General features: G+C 53.9%; 1 pseudogene; it reads left to right on the top strand.

Annotated features, from left to right (window-relative positions):
• LOC115137813 (sodium-dependent serotonin transporter-like) overlaps nt 1–14,026 on the top strand; it is a 40,542-nt pseudogene extending 26,516 nt beyond the window's left edge.
• The last annotated feature ends 1,677 nt before the right edge of the window (nt 14,027–15,703 follow it).

Here is a 15,703-nt window from a genome sequence, read left to right as displayed (position 1 = left end):
CTCTCCCCATCTCCCACTCTCCCCATCTCTCCATCCCCTCTTCTCAACCTTCTTTCCCTCTCTCCCCATCTCCCCCTCTCCCCATCTCCCCTCTCCCCCTCTCCCCCTCTCCCCATCTCCCCCTCTCCCACTCTCCCCATCTCCCACTCTCCCCATCTCTCCATCCCCTCTTCTCAACCTTCTTTCCCCCATCTCCCCCATCTCCCCATCTCCCTCCCTCTCCCCATCTCTACATCCCCTCTTCTCAACCTTCTTTCCCCCCTCTCCCCCATCTCCCCATCTCTCCCCATCTCTCCCCATCTCTACATCCCCTCTTCTCAACCTTCTTTCCCCCTCTCCCCATCTCCCTCTCCCCATCTCCCTTCTCCCCATCTCTACATCCCCTCTTCTCAACCTTCTTTCCCCCTCCCCCATCTCCCCCCTCTCCCCATCTCTCCATCCCCTCTTCTCAACCTTCTTTCCCCCTCCCCCATCTCCCACTCTCCCATCTCTCCATCCCCTCTTCTCAACCTTCTTTCCCCTCTCCCCTCTCCCCTCCCCCATCTCCCACTCTCTCCATCTCTCCATCCCCTCATCTCAACCTTCTTTCCCCCTCTCCCCATCTCCTCTCCCCCATCTCCCCCTCCCCCATCTCCCTCTCCCCATCTCTCCATCCCCTCTTCTCAACCTTCTTTCCCCCCTCCCCCCATCTCCCTCTCCCCATCTCCCTCCCCCATCTCCCATCTCCCCATTTCTACATCCCTCTTCTCAACCTTCTTTCCCCATCTTCCCATCTCCCCTCTCCCACTCTCCCCATCTCCCCATCTCCTCCTCTCCCCATCTCTACATCCCCTCTTCTCAACCTTCTTTTCCCCCTCTCCCCATCTCCCCATCTCTCCCTCTCCCCATCTCTACATCCCCTCTTCTCAACCTTCTTTCCCCCTCTCCCATCTCCCCTCTCCCCTCTCCCCATCTCCCTTCTCCCCATCTCTACATCCCCTCTTCTCAACCTTCTTTCCCCCTCCCCCCATCTCCCCCCTCTCCCCATCTCTCCATCCCCCTCTTCTCAACCTTCTTCCCCCTCTCCCCATCTCCCACTCTCCCCATCTCTCCATCACCTCTTCTTAACCTTTTTCCCCTCCCCCATCTCCCACTCTCTCCATCTCTCCATCCCCTCTTCTCAACCTTCTTTTCTCCCCATCTCCCCCTCCCCCATCTCCCCTCTCCCCATCTCTCCATCCCCTCTTCTCAACCTTCTTTCCCCCATCTCCCCATCTCTCCCCATCTCTCCATCCCCTCTTCTCAACCTTCTTTCCCCTCTCCCCATCTCCCCATCTCCCCTCCCCCCCATCTCCACTCTCCCCATCTCTCCATCCCTCTTCTTAACCTTTTCCCCCCCTCCCCCATCTCCCACTTCTCCATCTCTCCATCCCCTCTTCTCAACCTTCTTTCTCCCCATCTCCCCCCCCATCTCCCCTCTCCCCATCTCTCCATCCCTCTTCTCAACCTTCTTTCCCCTCTCCCCCTCCCCCTCTCCCCCTCCCCCATCTCCCACTCTCTCCATCTCTCCATCCCCTCATCTCAACCTTCTTTCCCTCTCCCCATCTCCCCTCTCCCCATCTCCCCCCATCTCCCTCTCTCCCATCTCTCCATCCCCTCTTCTCAACCTTCCCCCCTCCCCCATCTCCCCTCTCCCCATCTCCCCCTCCCCCCATCTCCCATCTCCCATTTCTACATCCCCTCTTCTCAAACTTCTTTCCCCCATCTCCCCATCTCCCCATCTCCCCATCTCCTCCTCTCCCATCTCTACATCCCCTCTTCTCAACCTTTTTCCCCCCCTCTCCCCATCTCCCCCATCTCTCCCCTCTCCCCATCTCTACATCCCCTCTTCTCAACCTTCTTTCCCCCCTCTCCCCATCTCCCCTCTCCCCTCTCCCCATCTCCTTCTCCCCATCTCTACATCCCCTCTTCTCAACCTTCTTTCCCCCCCTCCCCCCATCTCTCCATCCCCTCTTCTCAACCTTCTTTCCCCCCTCCCCCATCTCCCACTCTCCCCATCTCTCCATCACCTCTTCTTAACCTTTTCCCCCTCCCCCATCTCCCACTCTCTCCATCTCTCCATCCCCTCTTCTCAACCTTCTTTCTCCCCATCTCCCCCTCCCCCCATCTCCTCTCCCCATCTCTCCATCCCCTCTTCTCAACCTTCTTTCCCCCATCTCCCCATCTCCCCCTCTCCCCATCTCTCCATCCCTCTTCTCAACCTTCTTTCCCCCTCTCCCCATCTCCCCATCTCCCCCTCCATCCATCTCCACTCTCCCCATCTCTCCATCCCCTCTTCTTAACCTTTTCCCCCTCCCCCATCTCCACTCTCTCCATCTCTCCATCCCCTCTTCTCAACCTTCTTTCTCCCCATCTCCCCCTCCCCCCATCTCCCTCTCCCCATCTCTCCATCCCCTCTTCTCAACCTTCTTTCCCCCTCTCCCCATCTCCCCCTCCCCCATCTCCCATCTCCTCTCCTCTCCCTGATTGGACCCCCTTCTCCCCATCCCTCTCTCTCACCCCTCCCTCTCCTCATCCCTCTCCCCTGATCCCTCTTTAACCTCTCATCCCTCTCCTCGCCTCATCCCCCTCTCTCTTTACCCTCCTCTCTTCATCCATTTTGCTCATCCCTCTCTGTTCCGTATAGGCGTCAGGTACTGCAGGTACACCTGTCTCCAGGTCTGCACCAGCTAGGCAGTGTGAGTTGGCAGCTGGCTCTCTGCCTCCTGTTCATCTTCACCATCGTCTACTTCAGCATCTGGAAGGGAGTCAAGACCTCTGGCAAGGTGAGCAGAGGGATGGACAAACAGTAGATGATAGTCGGTAAATACTGTGAAATCTGTTTCTCACTGATGTCTTTTATTCATACGTGCCCATCTCTCTTTCCCTCTCTCTCTACCTCTCTCTTTCCCTCTCTTTCCCTCTCTTTCCCTCTCCCCCACCCATCCTCTCTCTCTCTCTCTCTCTCTCTCTCTCTCTCTCTCCCCCCCTCTCTCCCCCCACCCCCTCTCTCTCTCGCTCCCTCCCTCCCCCTCTCTCTCACTCCCCCACCCACCCCTGTCTCTCTCCCTCCCCCCACCCTCTCTCTCTCTCTCCCCCCACCCCCTCTCTCTCTCTCTCCCCCACCCTTCTCTCTCTCTCTCTCTCTCTCGCTCCCCCTCTCTCTCCCCCACCCTTCTCTCTCTCTCTCTCTCGCTCCCCCCCTCTCTCCCCCCACCCTTCTCTCTCTCTCTCTCTCTCGCTCCCCCTTCTCTCTCAGGTGGTGTGGGTGACAGCCACCTTCCCCTACCTTGTCTTGCTGGTGCTGCTTGTTCGTGGGGCCACTCTGCCCGGGGCCTGGAGGGGCGTGGTCTTCTACCTCAAACCTGATTGGGGAAACTACTCAGCACCACAGTGAGTTAGCCAACTATTGGTGTAGGTTTCCAGCCAATCTTGTGTCATCATACAACATGCTGACACCGAATCTTTCTGCCTGATGTCTTCCTAATCTCTAGTTTGCCTCTCACACTCTCCCTCTCCCCCCCTCTCTCTCCTCCCCCTCTCTCCTCTCTCTCTCTCTCTCTCTCTCTCTCTCTCTCTCCCCCCTCTCTCTCTCCCCCTTTCTCTCTCCCCCTCTCCCTTTCTTTCTCCCACTCTCCCCCCTCTCTCGCCCTATCTCTTCCTCTCACTCCCTCCTCTCTCTCCCCCTCTCTCTCTCACCATCTCCCTTTTCTCTCTCTCTCCCTCTCGCTCCCCTCTCACCCCTCTCCCTCTCCCCCCTCTCGCCCTCTCCCCCTCTCTCCCCGCTCTCTTTCTCTCTCCCCCTCACTCTCTCCCCCTCCCTTTAACTCTCCATCTCTCTCCCTCTCTCTCTCCTTCTCTCTCCCCTCTCTCCCCCCACCCCTCTCTACCTCTCCCCTCACTCTCTCTCCCCCGCTCTCTCTCCTTCTCCCCTCTTCCCCTCTCTCTCTCCTCTCTCTCCCTCTCTCTCTCCTTCTCTCTCCCCTCTCTCCCCCACCCCTCTACCTCTCCCTCACTCTCTCTCTCCCCCTCCCTTTAACTCTCCCTCTCTCTTTCCCTATTTCTCTCCCTTTCTCTCTCCCTCTCCCTCTCTCTCTCTCTCTCTCTCTCTCCCTCTCCCCCTCTCTCTCCCCCTCTCTCTCTCCCCTTTCTCTCTCCCCCTCTCCCCTTTCTTTCTCCCACTCTCCCCCCTCTCTCGCCCTATCTCTTCCTCTCACTCCCCTCCTCTCTCTCCCCCTCTCTCTCTCCCCATCTCCCTTTTCTCTCTCTCCCTCTCGCTCCCCTCTTCTCCCCCCTCTCTCCCTCTCCCCCTCTCTCCCGCTCTCTTTCTCTCTCCCCCTCACTCTCTCCCCTCCCTTTAACTGTCCATCTCTCTCCCCCTCTCCCTTTCCTCTCTCCCTCCCCCTCTCCCTTTTCTCTCGCCCCCCATCTTGCCCTCTCTCTCTCCCTCCCCATCTCCTTCTCGCCCCTCTCTCTCTCCCCCGCTCTCTCTCTCTCTCTCTCTCCTTCTCCCTCTTCCCCCTCTCTCACTCCCTCTCTCCCCCTCTCTCTCTCCATCTCTCTCCCTCTCTCTCCTTCTCTCTCCCCCTCTCTCCCCCCACCCCTCCTCTACCTCTCCCCTCACTCTCTCTCCCCCTCCCTTTAACTCTCCCTCTCTCTTTCCCTATTTCTCTCCCTTTCTCTCTCCCTCTTTCCTCTCTCTCCCTCTCTCCTCTCCCTCCCTCTCTCCTCTCTCTCTCCCCCTCTCTCTCACAGGTATGGATTGATGCTGCAGCTCAGATCTTCTTCTCTCTGGGGCCAGGTTTTGGGGTGCTCCTGGCCTTTGCCAGCTACAACCCCTTTCACAACAACTGCTACAAGTCAGACTCCATTTCTCTTGATACAGTACAATCTGTTTATGAACCTGCCATGTGAAATGTATTTATGTTGCCTGTGACTTGTTGTTAATCCTCTCTCTTCTCCTATCACCCTCTTTCTGTCTCTATCTTTCTCCCTCTCTCTCTACCTCCCTCCTTTTCTCTTCCCCTCTCACCATCCCTTTATCCCCCTCTCTCAGGGATGCGTTGGTGACCAGCTCGGTGAACTGCCTGACCAGTTTCCTCTCTGGGTTTGTCATCTTTACTGTGCTCGGCTACATGGCTGAGATGCGCAAAATAGGCGTGGAGACCGTAGCCAAGGATGCTGGTAAATCAATCAAATCCCAAATTGAAAATCGACTTTTCATATGTAGCAGTTGTTGTACGATTTATTTATTTGACATCAGGGCCCATATTCATAAGAGTCTCAGAGTAGGAGTGCTGATCTAGGATCAGGTGTCCTCTTCCTTCGCTTGTAATCTTATTCAATATGATCTTAAAGGCCCAGTGCAGTCAAAAACATGATTTTGCTGTGTTTTATATATATTTCCACACTATGAGGTTGGTATAATACTGTGAAATAGTGAAAAGGATGATAATGCCCTTTTAGTGTAGGAGCTGTTTGAAAAGAGCTCCTGAAATTTCTGCCTGTTCTGCTGGGATAGAGGTTTGGCCTTCCATGTTGACATCACCAATAAGAAAGAGCACCAAACCTCTACCAATAACAGCTAGTTTTCAGTTTTCCCCTCCCCACTCAGACCACTCCCAGACAGTCCTTGCTAAATTCTTGTTTGAGAAATTGCTCTTTGCTAGAAAGTAGGAGTGGGTGACCAGATCCTAGATCCAGCACTCCTACTCTGAGACGCTTTGGGAACACAGGCCCAGATAGTTCAGAGGTTATATGAGGTCAGACATCTGGCAAGTGAGTACAGACCAGACCGTGGAGAGTCCTAAGGTAAGAAAGAGAGTTCAAAGAGAGGACATAACAAATTATCTGCTACGGTTCTAGTTACTCTCGCCTCCATCAAGACAGGACTAAGTGCTCACTATTCCTTTTTGATCAAGGCCCAACACCATATATAACATCCTCAGGGACCCGTATGGAAATAATTACGATGCCTTAAGTGGTTTCAAACATGAAAGAGGACAGTTAAGATGCTACATTTCCACCATGCGTGTGTGTGTGTGTGTGTGTGTGTGTGTTTGTGTGTGTGTGTGTGTGTGTTCCCTTTCCTAACGTGTTGACTGTCTGTCTTCTGCCAGGTCCCAGTCTGCTGTTCATCATCTATGCTGAAGCCATCGCCAACATGCCCGCTGCCACCTTCTTCGCCATCATCTTCTTCCTCATGATCATCATGCTGGGGCTGGACAGCACGGTCAGTGGCACACACACACACACAGTATGCACACAGAATTATTAGACTGGTTTTCAAATCGATTAAAGTCTGTTTTTGATCAGTTCTCCTTTCTTACATAAATGTACTTCTATTATGTGTACTAGTTTATTGAGTGTGTTGAGTGTGTATTCAGCCAGGCTCTGAGTGTGGGTGGTGGTGGGGGGGGGGTGTACTGTCAACAGAACTTATTGTTATGCATAAGGGACAGTTTGTGTCTTTCTGTCTGGGTTTGCCTGTTTATAGAGATTCTCTCTCTCTCTCTCTCTCTCTCTCTCTCTCTCTCTCTCTCTCTCTCTCTCTCCTCTGAGTTACTCCTCTGAGTTACTCATCTACTGGCTCCTACTCCTTCTCTCTCCCTCTCAATTAAATTTCAATTTAATGTCTCTCCCATCTTGTCTCCCTGTGTAGTTTGCCGGTCTGGAGGGGGTGATCACAGCCATGCTGGATGAGTTCCCCCAATTGTTGTCTAGGAGGAGGGAGTTGTTTGTCCTGGGTCTGGTGTGTGTCTGCTACCTGGGAGCGCTCTCCACCCTCACCTACGTGAGTCTCCACTCTACCTAGCCTCGGTCCCACTCCCTCGCAGCCTCGGTCCCTCTCCCACTCAGCCTCGGTCCTTCTCTCACTCAACCTCGGTCCCTTTCACACTCAGCCTCGGTCCCACTACCACGCAGCCTCGGTCCCACTCCCACGCAGCCTCGGTCCCGCTCCCAACCGGGCTCGGTCCCTCTCCCACTCAACCTCAGTCCCTTTCCCACTCAGCCTCGGTCCCACTCCAACCTGGCCTCGGACCCACTCCCACTCGGCCTCGGTCCCACTCTCACGCACTCTCGGTCCCACTCCAATGCGGCCTCGGTACCACTCCCACGCGGCCTCGGTCCCACTCCCACGCGGCATCGGTCCCACTCCCACTCGGCCTCGGTCCCACTCCCACTCGGCCTCGGTCCCTTTCCCACTCGGCCTCCGTCCCACTCCCACGCGGCATCGGTCCCACTCCCACGCGGCCTCGGCCCCACTCCCACGTGGCCTCGGCCCCACTCCCATGTGGCCTCGGTCACACTCGGCATCGGTCCCACTCGGCCTCGGTCCCTTTCCCACTCTGCCTCGGTCCCTCTCCCACTCGGCCTCGGTCCCTCTCCCACCAAGCCTCGGTCCAACTCCCACGGAGCCTCGGTCCCACTCCCACCCAGCCTTGGTCCCACTCCCACGCAGCCTCGGTCCCTCTCCCAATCATCTCTGTCCCACTCCACCCAGCCTTGGTCCCACTCCCACGCAGCCTCAGTCCCGCTCCCACGCAGCCCCACTCAGCCTCGGTCCCACTCCCACTCGGCCTCGGTCCCACTCCAACTCGGCCTCGGTCCCACTCCAACTCGGCCTCGGTCCCACTCCCAGGCGGCCTCGGTCCCACTCCCACCTGGCCTCGAACCCACTCCCACTCGGCCTCGGTCCCACTCCCACTTGGCCTTGGTCCCACTCCCACGCAGTCTCTGTCCCACTTGGTTTCTGTCCCACTCGGCCTCTGTCCCACTCCACGTGGTCTCGGTCCTCGGGCCCACTCAGCCTCGGTCCCACTCCCACTCTGCCTCTGTCCCACTCCCACGCAGCCTCTGTCCCACTCCCACGCAGGCTCAGTCCCACTCCCACCCAGTCTGTCCCACTCTACCTAGCCTCGGTCCCACTCCCACGCAGCCTCGGTCCCTCTCCCACTCAGCCTCGGTCCTTCTCTCACTCAGCTTCGGTCCCTTTCACACTCAGCCTCGGTCCCACTACCACGCAACCTCGGTCCCGCTCCCAACCGGGCTCGGTCCCTCTCCCACTCAACCTCGGTCCCTTTCCCACTCAGCCTCGGTCCCACTGTCACGCGCTCTCGGTCCCACTCCAATGCGGCCTCGGTACCACTCCCACGCGGCCTCGGTCCCACTCCCACGCGGCATCGGTCCCACTCCCACTCGGCCTCGGTCCCTTTCCCACTCGGCCTCCGTCCCACTCCCACGCGGCATCGGTCCCACTCCCACGCGGCCTCGGCCCCACTCCCACGTGGCCTCGGCCCCACTCCCATGTGGCCTCGGTCCCACTCGGCATCGGTCCCACTCCCACTTGGCCTCGGTCCCTTTCCCACTCTGCCTCGGTCCCTCTCCCACTCGGCCTCGGTCCCTCTCCCACCAAGCCTCGGTCCAACTCCCACGGAGCCTCGGTCCCACTCCCACCCAGCCTTGGTCCCACTCCCACGCAGCCTCGGTCCCTCTCCCAATCATCTCTGTCCCACTCCACCCAGCCTTGGTCCCACTCCCACGCAGCCTCAGTCCCGCTCCCACGCAGCCCCACTCAGCCTCGGTCCCACTCCCACTCGGCCTCGGTCCCACTCCAACTCAGCCTCGGTCCCACTCCAACTCGGCCTCGGTCCCACTCCCACGCGGCCTCGGTCCCACTCCCATCTGGCCTCGAACCCACTCCCACCCACCTCGGTCCCACTCCCACTCAGCCTCTGTCCCACTCCCACGCAGCCCCACTCAACCTCAATACCACTCCCACCCAGCCTCGGTCCCACTCCACCCAGCCTCGGTCCCACTCCACCCGCCTTGGTCCCACTCCCACTCGGCCTCGGGCCCACTCCCACGCAGCCTCGGTCCCACTACCACCTGGCCTCGAACCCACTCCCACTCGGCCTCGAACCCACTCCCACTCGGCTTTGGTCCCACTCCCACGCGGCCTCTGTCCCACTCGGCCTCTGTCCCACTCCCACGTGGCCTCGGTCCTACTCCTACTCAGCCTTGGTCCCACTCCCACCCGCCTCGGTCCCACTCCCACTTAGCCTCTGTCCCACTCCCACTTAGCCTCTGTCCCATTCCCACCCAGCCTCAGTCCCACTCCGACCCAGCTTTGGTCCCGCTCCCACTCCCACTCCCACTCCCACCCAGCCTCAGTCCCACTCCCACCCAGCCTCAGTCCCATTCCCACCCAGCCTCAGTCCCACTCCCACCCAGCCTCAGTCCCACTCCCACCCAGCCTCGGTCCCACTCCCACCCAGCCTTGTTCCCACTCCCAAGCAGCCTCGGTCCCACTCCCACGCAGCCTCGGTCCCACTCCCACCCAGCCTTGTTCCCACTCCCACCCAGCCTCGGTCCCACTCCCACGCAGCCTCTGTCCCACTCCCACGCAGGCTCAGTCCCACTCCCACCCAGTCTCAGTCCCACTCCCACCCAGCCTCGGTCCCACTCAAACACAGCCTCGGTCCCACTCAGCCTCGGTCCCACTCCTACTCAGCCTCGGTCTCACTCCACCCACCTCGGTCCCACTCCCACTCAGCCTCTGTCCCACTCCCACGCAGCCTCGTCCCACTCCCACGCAGCCCCACTCAACCTCAATACCACTCCCACCCAGCCTCGGTCCCACTCCACCCAGCCTCGGTCCCACTCCACCCAGCCTCGGTCCCACTCCACCCGCCTTGGTCCCACTCCCACTCGGCCTCGGTCCCACTCCCACTCGGCCTCGGGCCCACTCCCACGCAGCCTCGGTCCCACTACCACCTGGCCTCGAACCCACTCCCACTCGGCCTCGGGCCCACTCCCACGCAGCCTCGGTCCCACTCCCACCCAGCCTTGTTCTCACTCCCACCCAGCCTCGGTCCCACTCCCAAGCAGCCTCGGTCCCACGCAGCCTCGGTCCCACTCCCACGCAGCCTCACTCCCACTCCCACGCAGCCTCACTCCCACTCGGGAAACAAGTCGAAAATAAGCTCCGGTGGAACATCAGCAGTATATACTGTATAAATATCTCTATAGCTTTTGTCTCTTTTGTCTCTGTGGCTTGTTTCCCAACACCCATGCGTTTCTCTGGAAATCTGTTTTAGGGAGGTGCGTTTGTGGTGAAACTGTTTGAGGAGTACGCCACAGGACCTGCTGTCATCACTGTGGTCTTCCTAGAAGTCATCGCTGTTTCCTGGTTCTACGGTAAACGGCTGACAATGATATTGTTGACAAGGCTCACATAGTCTGACATTCTTTGGATTCAGCTTTTTTTGTTTGTTGTTGATTTAAGGGATGTGTGTTTGTGATTGGTTTGTAGCCTGTCTGCCCTAGACTGTCTGCCCTAGACTGTCTGCCCTAGACTGTCTGAACTAGACTGTCTGCCCTAGACTGTCTGCACTAGACATTTCTAATTTGGGACAATGAAGACACTGGATTGATTGATTGATTTCTATTCCATATTGAGACTAAAGTGTGTGTTTCATTGTGTGTCTGTGTCAGGCACCAGTCGTTTCTGCGCTGATGTCAATATGATGCTGGGCTTCTCCCCTGGACTATTCTGGAGGGTGTGCTGGGTAGCCATCTGCCCCATCTTCCTACTGGTGAGCCCCCCCCCTTCACACACAGACACACAAACACTGGCACTATATTCCTATTCGAAACACAACCACATCTATGTCTCATCTCTCCTCAGTTCATCATTGTCAGTTTCCTGGCGTTCCCCCCGGAGGTCAAGTTGTTTGACTACATCTACCCACCCTGGACCACAGTTCTGGGCTACTGCATCGGAGTGTCCTCCTTCATCTGTGTACCAGCCTACATGGTGTACCACCTGCTCACTGCCAAAGGGACCTTTAAACAGGTAAGAGCCTCCAGAGGGCTTGGTGAGGGCCTCTCCCCCTCCAGTCCCCCTCCAGTCCCCCTTCCATCCTACTAACAGAGAACACAATCAAAGGGAGAGATGCAGAGAGTAGGAATACAAGCCACCACGGCTTCCAGAACATACGGTTCAGACACTCGCGCGTGCAAGCACAAAACACACACAAACACACACGCTAACATAGACAAGCAACAGACACCGCAGCACCTGCACACTGTCACGTTGCCAAGCCAGAAAACAGCTCCTTGTTTGAGAAGCCAGACCAACATCAAACAGCCTTGTACACACAGCACCTCCCTCCCTCCTCTCCCTGCCTTTGATGAACCTGTCATCCAATAAGCCCAGTGTTTGCCCCAGTGCCTCACCGCACAATGGGACTGAAAGACAGTGTCAGCAGAGGGGTGTGTGTGTGTGTTACGTGTGTGTTCTGGTCGTACATTTGTGTTAGTGTGTGTGTGTGTGTTACGTGTGTGTTCTGGTCGTACATCTGTGTTAGTGTGTGTGTGTGTGTTACGTGTGTGAGCGTTGTATGCCTAACCTGCCGCTGCGGCCAGTGAGTGTAGACAGACGGATCAAAGGAGGTCAGGATGACATGAAGTCTGTGTGACAGCGCTCAATAACAACGATCTGTCGGGTTACGCCACAGTTTTACCAGGCACCACTTCTTGCGCTCAGACTACCAGAAATCTGTCACTTTCAATGGAAGCAGACGCAGGAAAGTCCTTATGAGTGGAGCGACTGTGCAATAACCAATCCGAGGAAAGGAGTGTCTCGCTCGATAGCTTTGACACTGTGCTGGATAGGCTAACAGCCAACGTGCCAAAGATTCCACACGAAAACTTCTAGTGTTACAAGGTGAACCCAACCCTCAATGACAGTGGCTTAGATTAAATAACTCTGGTGTCCCCTCCTACCCCTCTCTTCTCTGTCCTGCCCTTCCTCCCTTCCTTATCCCTCAGCGTCTCCTGAATGGCATCACCCCTGTACCCAGTGGGCCTCACAGTGACATTATCATCACCCACGCCGTCTGACTACACCACCCTCTGCTGGACATAGAGCACAACTGCAGGACGGGGAGGGTTCACCCAAGCCCCCCCCCACACTTCTCCTCCAGAACCCCCACAGCAGACTACCGAAGCACAGAGGCACCCTGTTTATCCCACTTACCCCAGGGCTGAGGTGGGGGCGCTGGGCCACACTGTCTGCAGCATCCCACACCCCTCCTCCGTCGTCTCCCTCCTGGCTCATTCTGTTAGCGGCTAATGTCGTCACTGGTTTCATACTGGGCCACGCTGGTCAGAGCATTTCAACCAGACAGAGGTTTTTTAGATGCCACAGCACAATGGCATGTGTACTGTTATTGAAGCGTAATGTTGCCTTTCAAGTCTATACCTGTCCATTACAATTGGAATCCATCCACACAGTATGAGGCATAAACATACACGCTTCCTTGTCTCTGATCTGTCAGGTCCACGAAACAATGTTTATATCACGAGCAAACATCTCATCTCGCGGCTTCGTTCGACGTTATATCCTTGTTTCATGAGTTCTGCTTTCAGATGTTTAGCTGGGCATTGATTGCAAAATGCAGGTATCTTTTTTAAGCTTCTCTATGAAACCAAATATTCCATGGATATTTCTACAGGTATTTCCAGATGTGAGCTGTTTTAGGAGGACTTGGTGGGAGCTTGTCAGTGTTTCTGAATGGAATGGCTGAACCTATGAAGGGCCTTGATGATGAGTGTCAGAGCGTCTCCATGACGCACTGCAGTACTGATTATGCTCTGTAAGGTAGCCACTTCTTTAGCTGCCGTATGGAAGGCTCTGGTGCGCACATGCGCAGGCCCTGTGCAGATCAGAAGGAGGGGGTTAATATTATCGCAATGTAAGATGTATGTTTTTTTTAAATAATTATTATTGCTGTCAAATCTATACGCTCGTGTGTTTGTTTATCTCATTTACTATAAACGGACATGCTGATTTTAGTTTGATTTAGTTTCTTAATATGTAAAACACCATTTCCACGCTAACTGCCTAGATCGGGAACCCAGTATTGAACACAACTATGTTCATCTCCTTCATCTCCGTCTCTCAGTCTTCAAGGATGTGTCTAAAAACAGGTATCGGCCTTTACTTTCGACCAAATAGTCTGTTGTGTGTTGGAATGGGAGTCGTAGTATGACGTGTGTATTAAGTGAGTCTTGGTGTCGGTATGTGTCTCTTTGTTCTGTGAATACTTGTCTACTCTCTTGAATGGATTATGTTTGTGTGTGCATCAGACCAGGGTGCAAATACTATAGGGAATCTTTCAAGTACTTTGTGTTTTCTTTGGCCTGCCTAGTGCCAGATGGGCGGGGTTTGTTTTAGCCTGCCTCGTGCCAGATGGGCGGGGTTTGTTTTAGCCTGCCTCGTGTCAGATGGGCGGGGTTTGTTTTAGCCTGCCTCGTGCCAGATGGGCGGGTTTTGCAGGATTGCGACTGTTCTATTGGTTCCGTTGAACCAGGCAGGCTCAATCAAATCTGAAGTATTTGAAACGATTTCAAATAGTATTTTAACTGGGGATTTGGGTACGTGTGTCTAAGCGTGCATACCTTGTGAGCGTGCATACATGAGTGTGCGTGTATACACGTGTGTGTGTGTGTGTCAGCGTGCATGTGTGTGTACATTATGAACTGAAGTAGCAGTGTCATACTCTGTCAACTTTGTCAGTGTGTGTAACCTGTGTGTGTGTAACCTGTGTGTGCATGCCAGTGTGTGTAACCTGTGTGTTCATGCCAGTGTGTGTAACCTGTGTGTGTGTAACCTGTGTGTGCATGCCAGTGTGTGTAACCTGTGTGTTCATGCCAGTGTGTGTAACCTGTGTGTTCATGCCAGTGTGTGTAACCTGTGTGTGTGTAACCTGTGTGTTCATGCCAGTGTGTGTAACCTGTGCTTCAGCTTGCGTCTGCGATGTGACCTTGTCTTGTTCCTCTCCAAAATATCCAATGAAGATGATAAAACCACTCCCTCGTACCTCTCGAGCCTATATAATGTATGATCTATGTATGTCTGTTAAAGATTGTATTGGGAAATAAACCTGTATAGAAGAAAGATATACATATTATATGAATTAATAAATAAATAAAGTGAAGATGTAAATGAGTAGCTATGCCTCTTGCATTTTTTCCCCCCCCACAATGCTTTTGTAATACTGTTTTGTATGTTTTGTAACATTGTAACACTTGAATTGGGTTCATTTCTGAGATTATTTAAGGAATGAGGTAGTTTAATGCAGAGGGCACAGTTAGACAGTCCATTTTCTGCTATACATATTCCACCACTAAGGGCAGTAGCTAGGGCCAGGTGCTTGAAGCACCAGAAAGGCTTGATAAGTGATTGCTCAAAGGAGTGGGTGATTGGCAGGTAATTAGTTATTGGGAGATGGGTCAAAGATGATTGATTATATTGACAAGATAGACAGCAACACAATTAGACCCAAACAAATCATGAGAAAACAAACAGATAATCACTTGACACATTGGAAGGAATTAACAAGAAAACTGCGCAAACTAGAATGCTATTTGGCCCTAAACAGAGAGTACACAGTGGCAGAATACCTGACCACTGTGACTAACCCAAACTTAAGGAAAGCTTTGACTATGTACCGACTCAGTGAGCATAGCCTTGCTATTGAGAAAGGGCAGACCTGGCTCTCAAGAGAAGACAGGCTATGTGCACACTGCCCACACAATGAGGTGGAAACTGAGCTGCACTTCCTTACCTCCTGCCAAATGTATGACCATATTAGAGACACATGTTTCCCTCAGATTACACAGATCCACAAAGAATTCAAAGACAAACCCGATTTTGATAAACTCCCATATCTACTGGGTGAAATACCACAGTGTGCCATCACAGAAGTAAGATTTGTGACCTGTTGCCACAAGAAAATGGCAACCAGTGCCCAAACACCATTGTAAATACAACCCATATTTATGTTTATTTATTTTCTCTTTCGTACTTTAACAATTTGCACATTGTTACAACACTGTATATATACATAATATTACATTTATAATGTCTTTATTCTTTTGGAACTTCTGTGAGTGTAATATTTACTGTTCATTTGTATTGTTTATTTCACTTTTGTATATTATCTACTTCACTTGCTTTGGCAATGTTAACATCTGTTTCCCATGCCAATAAAGCCCCTTGAATTGAATTGAATAGTCGAGGGACCGCTCTAACAATGGAAATACATGTCCTCAAAGATGGAAGGTAGGCGGGATCAGGTGGGACAATTCTAGCCAATGAGAGGGCACATAAGCGTGTGAACAACAGGCACAACTCTGATAAAGGCAGCGGTCCAAACACTTAAAAGACACAGCCTCGTCCACTTACCCTTGCCTTATGCCCTTGGGGGAATCCCCGTCGCCATCTTGGAGGGAGGTCTAAATGATTAGCCAAACAAGGGAAGTTAGCAACGTAAGTCCCTCAGTCCTCGTCCCTCAGTCCTCGTTTTTAGTCGGCTTTGAGAGTGTACAATTATGTTCACTCCGGGGCCCTGAAACTCCCTATAATTCAATTTGTGACGATTGTACATCCGCTAAGAAAACTGTGAAAACTTAAAAACAGCATCAATGGAGAAGTCAACATACAAGTATAAGTAAAAACGAATGCAAATAAGTCAACAAAAATGTTGCTACTACGTAAAAAATGTAATACTGTTTTGTTTGGTTATCTTTTGGAAATTGTAGAAATAAGGCATTTCCCTTCTTCAGAAGTTCCAGCAAGGCAGGGTAACGTTAGTTAGCTAATTCATTTGCTAGC

This window comes from Oncorhynchus nerka, linkage group LG11 (assembly GCF_034236695.1).
Source record: "Oncorhynchus nerka isolate Pitt River linkage group LG11, Oner_Uvic_2.0, whole genome shotgun sequence".
In the NCBI taxonomy this organism is placed as follows: domain Eukaryota; kingdom Metazoa; phylum Chordata; class Actinopteri; order Salmoniformes; family Salmonidae; genus Oncorhynchus; species Oncorhynchus nerka.
The sequence above is the reverse complement of the archived record's forward strand: the minus strand, read 5'-3'. Positions and strand labels throughout refer to the sequence as shown.